This window comes from Xyrauchen texanus, chromosome 46 (assembly GCF_025860055.1).
Source record: "Xyrauchen texanus isolate HMW12.3.18 chromosome 46, RBS_HiC_50CHRs, whole genome shotgun sequence".
Lineage (NCBI taxonomy): Eukaryota > Metazoa > Chordata > Actinopteri > Cypriniformes > Catostomidae > Xyrauchen > Xyrauchen texanus.
This window is the reverse complement of record NC_068321.1, coordinates 2711920-2723741: the sequence shown is the minus strand read 5'-3', so window position 1 is coordinate 2723741 and position 11822 is coordinate 2711920. Positions and strand designations below refer to the sequence as shown.

At 37.9% G+C, this 11822-nt stretch overlaps 1 long non-coding RNA gene across 1 annotated transcript; it reads left to right on the top strand.

Moving 5' to 3' along the window:
- The first annotated feature begins 8007 nt into the window (after window positions 1–8007).
- LOC127638511 (uncharacterized) lies at window positions 8008–9034 on the top strand. The gene is made up of 3 exons (XR_007969868.1): window positions 8008–8318; window positions 8610–8700; window positions 8977–9034. It is a non-coding gene; the product is annotated as an uncharacterized LOC127638511 (long non-coding RNA).
- The last annotated feature ends 2788 nt before the right edge of the window (window positions 9035–11822 follow it).

Genomic DNA, 11822 nt, shown 5'->3' with positions numbered 1-11822 from the left:
ATAATTAAGAATTATTGTACCTGGACCTTCCATATTTTGATGGAAAATGCTGGTTAATTGCCAACACTGACATGGCAGTACTGTCAGGAAATGCACCAGAAGACTAGGATGCAAGTGCAGTTTAATGTTGATCAGGCAACAGTACAGTTCAAACAGCAGGCAAAATCCAATAATCAGTACAGGCAGAAGTTCAAGCGATTGGCAAACAGAGGTAAAAGGGCTGGAGGCAAACTCAGTCAAAACTGGCAAAGGTACTTTAACAAGAGATCAGGCAGGCTATGAATGCTTGATAACGTCTTAGACACTAGGAATAGAGCATATACTTCGCAGGCATGGAAAGTGATAGAGTCTCTTATAAAGGGTGTAGTGATAGCTGCGGTGACAAGGTGCAGGTGAGGCTGATCAGAATTCAGGTTATTGGGATCAAGGTGGTGCATTGTGTTGTGGGAATTGAACCCAGATTGCTGGGAATCTGGGTTCATGACAAGAACAAATGAAGTAGAGGTGTGATTAATCTAGTGGTCTTCAAGATATCAACATAATGTCTATATATATATATATATAGAGAGAGAGAGAGAGAGAGAGAGAGAGAGAGAGAGAGAGAGAGATAGATAGATAGAATGCCATATAGTGTCAGGAAAGCCATTTAGGATGGGGCATCACTAGGGCAAAACATGGTTTAGTCTAGCCTTAAATGTTTTTGTGCAGAACCTTTTTGAGTGGAACTGAAGTGGGAGTTATCGTGTAAATGTTGGTTATTGTTACTCAGTAAAGTGTTATCTCATAAAGACATTGTTGACTGGCTAAAATATATTTTGTAATATGTTCTCCTTAGAAAATCAGAACAGCCGATGCTTGATTCGCAATTGAGTCACTCGTTTTATTTAGTTCTTTCAATTAATTGCGATTCCCTCTAAAAACAGTAAATGGCAAATTTAGAGCATTAAATGCTTATACCGCTACCCTTAGCACCTGATGTTTAAGGTCTCAGTCCATGATGTTTTCAAATCCTAGAAACGACCCTACATATAGGAAAATGCTGTACACCTGAGGTGGAAATTTTTTTTTGAGACATTTGGTGTTTTATTAAAATTCTGTAAAAGGCATCCCTGTCTTTAATGTCCACTGTTGCGCAAGCAGGAGGAGGCAGACGAGGGGTGAGGATCTAAGTGCGGGTTTTTATCGACAAAGGTGAAAACAAACAAGACTGGAACAAAGGAAATGTCCACGATGGGAAAAACAAAACCAAAACACGAAAACATCCAAAGAATACACGGGCTGGAGAAACATTCACAGTGGGCAAAGTTAACATTGACAAACTAGGTAAACACGGCAAAACATCTACATCCAGACATCCACAAACAACTGTAAGGCTGAAATCAAGAGGTTGTAAAAGTCAAAGAACTCTGCGAGAACCAACATCATAAAACTCTCACATGAACATCTCCACCCAAGATAACACTCCTTTCTTGCTAAGGACCATACAACACAAATCCCATTTTGACCTCTATCTCACCTAAGGGCAATTTAGAATGACATCCTTTTCTGTAATATAAGAGGTTTTCTGTTCATACATGTTTGATATCATTCAAGAGGTCGCAGTGCGACTGGTAAGGTGGTCTCATTCCCTTTTCAGAAAAACCAAATCTCCATTAAGATTTTAGAACTTAACAGAATCATGCACTCTATTAGAGACATGTCCCTCCCAAATCTCCCACAGGGACCACATGCTGTATGCAGATTAGGTATATTCTTTGTAAGCATCAAAGGACCTAATCAATCACAAGATATACAGCTTTGCCAAATGCTGTATAATTCTGGAGGTCTGTCCCCATCCCTGCCTGTATGTTAATGAGGTATGTCCCCAGGACTACCAAACCTAACCACTCCCAAAATTCCCTTGTTCATGGTTTGGTTATTTAAGGAAATGTGACACATTGTGCAGGGTTCTCTGTAGTCAGATGATCCTACACAGTTTACTGTGTGTAATTTATATCAGGTGATTGCAATTCAAATTTCTTATGTTTTGATAAAATGTCTAACTTTGACTTATCACTGTCTAATTGGAATTGATGAATTGATTATGTTACCTGGTCAATAAATTGTCAACATTTGATTTGATTCTGACTGACTCTGACATTGCTGTTTCCCAAACAGATTAAACGATTCGTAATGTTACCGCAAGTCTGCGTCAGATTAGTGACGACTAATAATTGGCATCGATTCAAGTGTACTTGGTTCGCAAAGACAAAAAGGGAATTTCCGTTTAGAACACCAAACGCTGCTTGACCAATCTAAATTCGGGTGTGTCTTACCACTGTTTTAATTTGATATTTCTCCAGATAAGTGTACGTGGGAAACCACGCATGGCCAATCCAAAGCTATTATAAGAGAAGTTATGTTGGTCAACTTACATCTGTAATAGTGGCCGTGACCTCTACTGAAGAAAATGTTAAGTTACATTCAAATGTGTGCAATTCCATGGGGCTATACTGAAGTATCTTTGATTTTGTGAACTTGACCGATCTCAGGTATATAGCAATTACCTCTGTTTGATTATCCAATACTGGCCGCTTGTGATCGTGAGACCCGCGGTGTAGAGAAAACACGCGAGGACCTCTAAGCGACATAGTTTCTTAATCTAAACGGGTAAAATATAATTAAAGGAGTTAAAAGAATAATCAAACGTTCGCTCACTTTTAATGATACTCAGATATCATTAAAAACCTTTTTCATTTATGGAGTCAGATGAAATAAGGAGATAATACATAAGAGAAAATGTATTTCATTTAATATTGTTGTGTTGCGACCTGTCCAGGGTGTCCCCCGCCTTTCGCCCAATGTTAGCTGGGATAGGCTCCAGCCCCCCGCGACCTTGTACACAGGATAAGCGGTTGACGATGGATGGATGGATGGATTGTTGTGTTGCGTACAAGGAAAGACAGTAACGCGCAGAGACCTTCACCCGTATTATTGGAGACTGCCATTGGACCGATAAAAGGGCTTACACAACGATCGACCATGACAGGAACAAAAAGGGTTTAAATACACAGACACAATAACAACTAAATGACATGCAGGTGAGGACAATGACAAAGTGCTGGCAGTGATGAGGGCCGGGAATTGTGGGAATTGTAGTTTGTGATAATTGACTAGTGAAACACGGGGCAGACAACAAAGGGATCGTGACATCCACCAAATTGGAAAACTGTGAAATTACATCTGGTCTAGAGTAAATGTAAAGCTGTGTGCTGTCTGCTTAAAAATGAAAGCTAAAAGCTAATAACATGTTTCTTTAAAATATCACCTAAGGGGAGCATGCACAGGGATAATTAAAAACGTCCTAAGACAGAGCCTTGTGGTACACCATACACATTTTTGTTAGGGCAGACATTGCATCATTTACACAAACAATAAATGGTGTTTCAATTAGTATATAAATTATTTTTAAATACAAGAGAATATCTTTTGTATTTGTGGAACTCAAAATGGTACTACTATGACATCATACAGTCAAACTGAAACTTTTTACAGAATTTTTTATCAGACTTCATTTCCAGTATGTACAGTGTCCTTGTATGTATGTTTTTGAAAGACATGCAGATGAAAGAGAGAGAGAAAACCTGCTCAGATGTGTGGCTGGTCCCAATCGCCGTGTGGTTATCATGGCTGTAGTGGCTGTAACCTGCAGGAAGTTTGTTCACTGAGATAAAGACTAAGACAACCAGCTGTCAGTCATTTCACAGCCTCTGTTACAGACAACCCGTATGATGCTCTTATCAAGTGTACATGCCCTGACATATATGTGTCTTTTTGTCAGACGTATGGTATATTCATCTACACTAGTGAGTTGTGCTTATACGTGGTGGTTTCCATTAGAATTTTTCCTGACCTAAATTTATTTAATACATTATTAGAATGTTTAACAAGAAAAAATATAGCAAATCCTTTTATTTTATTGTGCTTTTATGAGGGTCTGTTATGAGTTATACTCAAAATAACAAAGTCTTGAAAAATCTCAAAAAAAGTTGTATTGCTGGTGCTGTGGCTAGCCTGAAACAGTTATAGTCAAGAGCTCTTCAGGGCTGTTGTGCAACAGAGACAGTGAGTGTGTGTGTGTGTGTGTGTGTGTGTGTGTGTGTGTGTGTGTGTGTGTGTGTGTGTGTGTGTGTGTGTGTGTGTGTGTGTGTGTGTGTGTGTGTGTGTGTGTGTGTGTGTGTGTGTGTGTGTGTGTGTGTGTGAGTGTGCAGATGTAACGGACTTCCTGTGGTGCCCGAAAATACCCTGCAATGCACTATTGGGAAAACATGAGGACACACATACACACTCACACAATATTCGGCTTCCAGCACAGGAGTCACAGAGTGTTGATCATCTAGTCGTATCCAAAAGATTTCACATAGGTCACTATGAAATACAGAATGCCATCTAAGACATTTACAGATTAAATTAACTGTTTTATTCTTCCAAGTTTTAATTTTTTGCTGTTAGCAAAAAGGGTTTTCTTCAAGTTCAGGTAGTTGTAAGACATGTTCTCAACTCCAGAATAGAGATTACATTACACAAGTGTCCATAAATGTCTCTCACATTCACATTATGGGGAAGTGAATATGAAAGCTCCAAACTTCCCCATTTACTTTGTGTGTGTGTGTGTGTGTGTGTGTGTGTGTGTGTGTGTGTGTGTGTGTGTGTGTGTGTGTGTGTGTGTGTGTGTGTGTGTGTGTGTGTGTGTGTGTGTTTATGGAGTGTTTCCAAAAAGCCTGTCACACGTTTCAAGTAGGGACACTCTGATATAAACATTTTGGCCGATAACTGGCATAATGGCTGATAATATAAAGGCATAACTTTTGCCCAGTTAAAAGGTTGAGATCTAAAAATATCTGCCTTGTCATACAGACACCAATGCAGTATGTAATACAGTACGTACAGATAGATAGATAGATAGATTGATTTAACCCTAGCCCTATAATTCATAAAGGTCAAATTGACCTGATAGTGTGTAATGTTTCTGATTAATATATTGATTATATTCTTTGAAATTTCATGTAATTTTGTTTGCGAGCCTCAACAATGTCATTTTGATATTTATTTGTTATAGGTTTGGAAAAAAACTTATTTTTGTATCACTACCTCAAGTTTGTAAAGGTCAAAATGGCCCCTATGCATTTATTTTTTTCAGTTTGGTCTGGTTTATGAATGTAACAGGTATATATATATATTTATATATTGCTGTGTATGGGGCTGTGTAGCTGCAGACCATCAGAGTGTCCATTATGACCCCTGTCCACCATCAAAAGCACCTACAATGAGCACACAAGCATTGAAACTGGAACTTGGAGCAGTGGAAGAAGGTCGCCTGGTCCAATGAGTCCCGTTTTCTTTTATATCACATGGACGGCCATGTAAGAATGTGTCGTTTACCTGAGGAAGTGATGGAGCCGGGGTGCACTGTGGGAAGACGACAAGCCGGTGGAGGGAGTGTGATGCACTGGGCAATGTTCTGCTGGGAAACCCTGGGTCCGGCCATCCATCGTGGACATCAATTTGATACTTGCCACCTTTCTAAATGTCATTTTAGACCAGGTACACCCCTTCATGGCAATGGTATTCCCTGATGGCAGTGGCCACACTTTCAGCAGGATAATGCACACTGCCACACTGCACACATTGTTCAGGAATAGGATGAAGTTTAGAACATTCCAGAGGAGAAAGCTGTCTGTACTATTAGATTTTTTGAATGTGTTTGTTATGAAGACTCAATACTGAATTTGTCTTTTAATTTTGTATTTATTTTAATGGGTATATATAATATAAGTGAACAAATAAACATGAATTAAACAGTTGTGTATGATCCAATTCTGAAATTATTGAAGATAAAGTTACAGTGGATATAAAAAGTATACACACCCATTAAAACAGCAGGTTTTTGTGATGTAAAAATGTAAATGTCTAAATCATATCAGAAATGTTGCACCTTTAATGTAAAAATTACAACCTATGCAATGCCACTGAAATCCAAAATGACACGTTTCAGAGAAAAAATAAAAAACTTTAACTGTATAAGTGTGCACATCCCTGAAGTAATACTCAGTCCGTTTGGATACGAGTCTGTTAGCTTGGCACTTCTTGACTTGGGAATATTTTCCCACTCTTCTTTGCAAAAACATTGCAGATCTGTTAAATTGCGAGGGCATCTCCTGTGTACGGCCCTCTTCATGTCCCCCCACAGATGTTCTATAGGATTCAGGTCTGGACTCTGGCTGGGCCATTCAAAAACATTCATCTTTTTTGCTGAAGCCATACTTTTGTTGATTTGGATGTGTGTTTTGGATCATAGTCATGCTGAAAGATGAAAGATCTCCTAATTTTCAGCTTTCTAGCAGATGCCAGAAGGTTCTGACTGGTACTTGGAGCTATTCATGATTCCCTCCACCTTCACTAAAGCCCCAGATCCAGCTGAAGAAAAGCAGCCCAAAGCATGATGCTGCCACCACCATGCTTTTTTCGTCAGAAAAGGCCTGTGTCTTGCCACCCTGCCCCATAGTCCAGACAGCAACCTGTACTTGCCCAAAAGAGCTGCAGCTACTTAAATGTTGCTGTAGGCCTCTTGACAGCCTCCCTGACCAGTTTTCCCTTTGTCTTCTCATCAATTTTGGAGGGACGTCTTGTTCTTGATAATGTCACTGTTGGTAGTGGATGGTATATCTAATGCCTTGGAAATGTTTTTGTAGCCCTCACCTGAGTGATACCTTTCAACAACGAGATCCCGTTGATGTTTTGTAAGACTCTTGTAGTAGCATGCAACCAAGAAGATGTCAGAAGAGTCCTACAAGAACAGCTGAGATTTCACATGAGCTTGATGATTGGTTGATTCTGAACACAGACACATACCCAATTATAAAAGGGTGTGCACACATATGCAGTTAAGTTATTCTAAAATGTATTTATTTTTTTCTCTGAAATGAGTCATTTTGGATTTCAGTGGCATTGCACAGGTTGTAATTTTTACATTAAAGGTGCAAAAAGACTAATATGATTTATCTTTGTTTCATTTTTTACATCACAAAAACCTGCTGTTTTAACAGGGGTGTGTATACTTTTTATATCCACTGTATAAACAGGATACATGTTCATAGATGAAAGCCATTAAATCCATTAGGGGTCATTTTGACCCCCCTTTGTGTAGGCTTTTTGGGTCATGCATCTGGGCTAGATAAATATTATAATTGTAAGTGAAGGCAATGGATAAGTCTGTTTATTCCATCATTTTTATTTACTATTTATTCTATATTATTACTCTGTTTTACGGGATATTTCTCTCTCAAATATTTCCACTTCCAAAACAATGGTGGAAACACCTAATCAACAATTGAGTGTAGCATACAAAAATCCAAACCAAACATAGAATAATGTGTTTGTCTATGCAGCGATTGTAGTTGCTTCCTCAAAACCTGCGATAACAGTGCAATGCTTTGATTAAAAAGGGAACAAGACTGTCAGAACTTCACTTTGGGTGACACACTGCAGTTTGTAATGTTCAGACAATAGCACATGCAAAAAAATCCATCAGATTGAGTGACTCAGGGGCACGGCACTACCTATTTCCTCAACATCTCACAAACACACAGGGCTTTCCTTTAACATTGGCTTCTCCAACAAATCATCTGAAATTCAACTTCAATTGAGATATTGTTACACAATGGTATTCTGTGAAAACTAGAGTAGGATCCATTAATAACATCCTGTTAATAACAACTTTTCAATGACAAATCAGTTCAATTCTATTTTAAGGTTATTCAGCTAGTCAACTATTTTCCTTTTCTAACAGCAAATTATTCATTGATAAAGCATATACCAAAAATAATCTAATAGATGGTGGAGATACATATTAGGACAACCCATCATCTGAATCATGATTGGCCGATATTGTCACATATGCACAATCACAAGTCATCGACACATTTGACCTATCAGAGGCTGAATCCTTTAGTGAAGTCATATTAATCAAGCAGGGACAATACAGGAAAGATCACCGCACACCATCAACATTTGACTCTTTAATCGGGACAGTCGAGCTGAAGGAAGGAGAATTTTAAAACAACATCTGATGCAAATGTCAGTTTAAAAAAAAATCACCACAGGATAGAGACCTTGTGAAGTAATTTCCAAGTCATGTTATGCAATATTCTGTAAACAAGTGAATCTGTGAGATAGACATCGTAGGAGAAGTTGTGTGATTGAAGGGCTTCATGTTGCATTACAGAATGGAAAGCTGTGTTATTTCACCTGTAAGTATGAGAGGTGGTCTGCAGTTCCAGGTAAAACACATGGAAAGATATTTTGAAAGTAGAATTTTGTTGTCATATGTTGCAGTCAATTGGCTAATGTGACAACATACACTTTCTATTTAACTTTACTCAAATGTCCTACATTTAATAAGATGTTTTCTGTCTAACTGAGCGTTGAGCTTTTACAACATTTTAAACTCTTAGTGGAGTTCCAGTACGATCAATAAAAACAATATATGTAGTGGAGGAACTTTTGTATTTAACTATATTACTGTATATGACATGAAGTAGAAGAACAAATTAAAGTTCAATGTTTTTCAGTTATCAGAAGAAATAATTCCGTATGATCATGGCGGTCGACCGACATACGACTTCTACCAATATCTCAGTACTGACCCCGAAACTCATCCAGGTGAGTTTTAAAGTACTGTATCACATATCAGGAACATATTAAACTGATTCTGATGATTCACTTTTGATGATTATTTGAGAGCATTATTTGATATGTATTGTCTGTCTGAAGTACTAATTGTCTTGAACTGTTTTGTTGGATGCTTTAACATTGAAACATTTAAACAGCAGGATGTGAAAAGAAACAGATTGAACGTCTTAATTTGCACGACTTTGAAACCAGTTTTTATAAATCAGACCCTCTATTTTCTTTCTCTTGCTGTTATTTTTGTGTCAGAGACTGGATGGGACTACACAAGTGTTCATGTCCAACACAGTGAATTTGAGGCTCCGCAGGACCTTCAATATACTGAACTGCACCCAAGCCAATATCGCTTTGGAGATGTGGAAACCTATCACCCGTCTGTAGATCCAGGGATGGCTGTAGTTCCTCCACAGGTTGCTTATTTTATGCTATAAAATCCTATATATATATATATATATATATATAGTATACAGTATATATTATACAGACACACACACAGACAATGCATGAAATCACTTTATGAGATTAAAGGGATGTTTTTGTGGAAGTTTTATAACTTAATATTCCTTTTAGTGATTTTAGAATATCAGTGTTGTCTATGCACTGAACTATTGCAGACTTCAATGGAAAGTGTAGAAACGGGGATCTCTGGAGGACATTTTTAAAGATGCAGCAAAAATTTAATTGAATGAAAATATTCAGCAAATTATTTAAATAATTAATTGGTAACACTAAAATTAGGGTCTATTTGTTAACATTAGGAAATAACAAGAAACAATATACGTATTTTCACAGAATTGATTCATCTTTGTTCATGTTCATTTATAAAGATACAGCTGTTCATTGTTAGTTCATGTTAGTTCATAATGCATTAATTCATGTTAAAATATACTACATTCAATTTGAATAACGTGCTAGTATATGTTGAAATTAGCATTAAACAAGATTGGTAATTTCTATAAAAGCATTGTTCAATGTTATTTCATACTAACTAATGTAGTTAACTGGTGCTAATGAACACAACCTTATTGTAAAGTGTTGATATCAATTAATTTGTTTAATATTTGAAAAATCTCTGACCATTCTTTAATCAGAGGAAAACATTGAGAGAGAGATAGAGAGAGAGAGAGAGAGAGAGAGAGAGAGAGAGAGAGAGAGAGAGAGAGAGAGAGAGATGTGCCGGATGTGAGTGAGCGTAGACTGATTGCTCAACAATGTCTTTTCCTGACACAAGACTGTTGCCACTGCTGCTACACAATTACACACACATACACACACATACACACACACACACACACACACACATACACACACACACACGTTAACACAATATGTGTTATAAAGACAATCAAAATCAAGGCCTTTTTAATGCAAAATACAATTTTGTAAAATATTGTTTTAAATTTGCTACAATTATTAGTAACATAAGCCATTTGAACGCAGCCTCTGAAATGGAGCAGCTCATCAAATACTGTCAAATAAAATGTTGTGTCCTTTTTAACCTGTATCACTTTCCTTATTTTGGAATGTTCACACTGCTCTGTTCTATACAGTGAAATTAAAAGGGGACTGGGGATGTCAAGCTCCAAAAATGTCAAACAAACAAAATAATAGTACATATGACACACACACTATATATAGTCATACGATTTGACTTAGTTTCTGTAAAAACTTAGTTTCTGAATATCATTCAATGATATTCACTGATTCACTTCTGTCAAATCTCATTCTCCGTTCCACATATTCAAACTTGCTTCACTTTATATTATAACAAATGTAAGAACCAATGGCGTTTTATCATAAATGACCTCATACCTGGCACATCAATGACATTTTGAATTTGAATGCAAACACAGATGAGATTTCGGAGCTAGATATTCAGTAAAAAAATTTTTTTTAATATTTATCTTTTCCTCACACAAAGCTATCATAAAAATCTAGCCTAGCCTAACCTTACCTAACCTAGCCTAACCTAACCTAACCTAGCCTAGCCTAACCTAACCTAACCTAGCCTAGCCTAACCTAACCTAACCTAGCCTTGCCTAACCTAGCCTAACCTAACCTAACCTAACCTTGCCTAACATAGCCTAACCTTACCTAGCCTAACCTAACCTTGCCTAACCTACCCTAACCTAACCTAGCCTAGCCTAACCTACCCTAACCTAGCCTAGCCTAGCCTAACCTAACCTAGCCTAACCTAGCCTAGCCTAGCCTAGCCTAGCCTAGCCTAGACCTAGCCTAGCCTAACCTAGCCTAACCTATCCTAGCCTAACCTAACCTAACCTTACCTAACCTAGCCTAACCTAACCTAGCCTAGCCTAGCCTAGCCTAGACTAGCCTAGCCTAACCTAGCCTAACCTATCCTAGCCTAACCTAACCTAACCTTACCTAACCTAGCCTAACCTAACCTAGCCTAGCCTAGCCTAGCCTAACCTAGCCTAGCCTAGCCTAGCCTAGCCTAACCTAACCTAGCCTAGCCTAGCCTAGCCTAACCTAGCCTAGCCTAGCCTAGCCTAGCCTAGCCTAGCCTAGCCTAGCCTAGCCTAGCCTAGCCTAGCCTAGCCTAACTTAACCTAACCTAACCTAGCCTAATCTAACCTAACCTAACCTAGCCTAGCCTAACCTAAGACATTAGTTTTTTGAACGGCATGGTCCCTATGTAGTCATTGTATGAAAAAGAGCTGTGTGAATATTCATCAAAATTTCTCATTTTGTGTTCAAGAGAAGAAATTAAGGACTTGTCCACACTAATACGTTTTCACTTTAAAACTCCATTTTCCATTTTCAAATGTCATCGATTTCTAAATTATGTGGTACTAGAGAAAGTCTATATTTTGGTGGAGGAAAATGGTGTTCTAGTGAGGAATAGAGAAATATATGTAGCAAAATCAAAGTATCTTCAACCAAAAACAGTGTGGATGTGGCCTTAGTCATGCAGATCTGGAATGACAAGAGGGTGTAAATAATAGCAGAATTGATATTTTTTGGGTGAACTATCCCTTAAACAATATCTGATTTAAAAAATGACTAATCCATATAAAACTAATAGCACATGTGTTGTTGTGGTTGGTTTTTGCTGTTGGAAACAACATTTTGGT